Source organism: Rhagoletis pomonella, unplaced genomic scaffold (assembly GCF_013731165.1).
Source record: "Rhagoletis pomonella isolate Grant_MI unplaced genomic scaffold, Rhpom_1.0 Rhpom_scaffold_00006, whole genome shotgun sequence".
In the NCBI taxonomy this organism is placed as follows: Eukaryota; Metazoa; Arthropoda; class Insecta; order Diptera; family Tephritidae; genus Rhagoletis; species Rhagoletis pomonella.
The window spans coordinates 35,388,408-35,389,781 of NW_023458560.1; the positions used below are offsets into that span (position 1 = coordinate 35,388,408).

Consider the following 1,374-nt stretch of genomic DNA (forward strand, 5'->3'; position numbering starts at 1 on the left):
AAAATATATATTTTTCTGCTTAAAACAATATAAACATATACATTATAAAATCTAGAAATTAAATGAAAATTTATTTAAAAAAAAGAAATAAATCAAATTAAAAAATAAGAATGTAGTGCCATGATAGTTGGCAAGGGAACATTTTCTTGTAAGACTTTCTTAGCCAGAATTGCCGTGTTAGCCATCACGAGATCCCCAAACGCCAAGTGATATAATTAGCCTCCAACTAATTGTAAATAATTTCAATATTTTATGAAACGCAAAAAAAAAGTTGTATACAATTTTTTCTCTCTTTACCTTTTCAGAAGGGCTTCGCACACGTGGATCTACTTCCCAACATTGTCATTCTATCACACTTGATTATCTCATTCGTTTTACTACTGATTACTGATTACTGGATTTACGGACGTGAACGCTTTCAATGCGATCTGCAATTTATGTTGGGCAAAACGATTTCGAGTTTTAAAATATTTTTAATACGATTTCTAACGCCAGCATTTTTTGTGCTAAGCATTGTGAGTAAAAATAAAATAAAAACTTTTGAAAATAAATTTTTTAGCCATTGCCTGCAATAAATTTTGGACATATACTATCTATCAAACACAGATTCAAACACTTTACTTTCTGGAACGGGACAACTCACCAACTGCACTTGTTATTGTCAGTCAATGTGTGATCTATGCCATAGCACCTGCCTATATCATTTATAAAATTTGCCAAACTACTGGCACATTGCGTAATAGACTGAAACAATGCTTTGCACCGCACGACTGGCATCCTGTCGATGCTGATAATCTACGATTTTACGAAGAAATTATGGGCGTATCGGAATTGCTGGTAATGGAGAGTGGCGAAGAGCACTATGCTGTGAATGCTTAAAAATTGTACACGCAAGCATAAATACGTTTATGATATATTTTATCGATAGGTGTGGTAACCCTGCTGTATTATTAGACTGGTTTAGAACTAGTGCTAATGTAATGCAAACAAATTTTTCCCAATTTACTGCAGGGAAATTACATTAATGTGGAATAAAACAACGATCAGCCATACCATATATTTGTGTGTATGTATGTCTGTATTTGCTTGTATGCAATTGCTTAGATGTGAATTATAGTAATAATACAATGTATGTACCCAACAAGCAAAATAAACTTAAAGAAAGTTTTTTTTAAGTTTTCAATTATAAACATTAAGCTTACAAAACGTTGGTTTTTTGTTTATAAAACGCTTGAAAGTAAGCGTAATATAATCGAAAAGGAACATTGGTTATAAGCGTAGAAATATAAACTTGTAATAAATGTTCAAAAGAAAGCTTTTTATAAGCGTGTCGGGATGGCCGTTTTATGAGACAAGCAAAACACATGTACTCAC

At 32.1% G+C, this 1,374-nt stretch overlaps 3 protein-coding genes across 3 annotated transcripts in view; 1 reads left to right on the top strand and 2 right to left on the bottom strand.

Moving 5' to 3' along the window:
- LOC118740647 (CD109 antigen) overlaps nt 1-1,374 on the top strand; it is a 158,186-nt gene that overhangs the window by 86,199 nt on the left and 70,613 nt on the right.
- LOC118740651 (golgin subfamily A member 6-like protein 22) overlaps nt 1-1,374 on the bottom strand; it is a gene marked incomplete at its 5' end in the record, with an annotated part of 500,945 nt that overhangs the window by 35,159 nt on the left and 464,412 nt on the right.
- Nucleotides 1-1,374, bottom strand: part of LOC118741494 (sodium- and chloride-dependent glycine transporter 1) — a 12,587-nt gene that overhangs the window by 993 nt on the left and 10,220 nt on the right. The gene's annotated exons all lie outside the window — the stretch shown is intronic.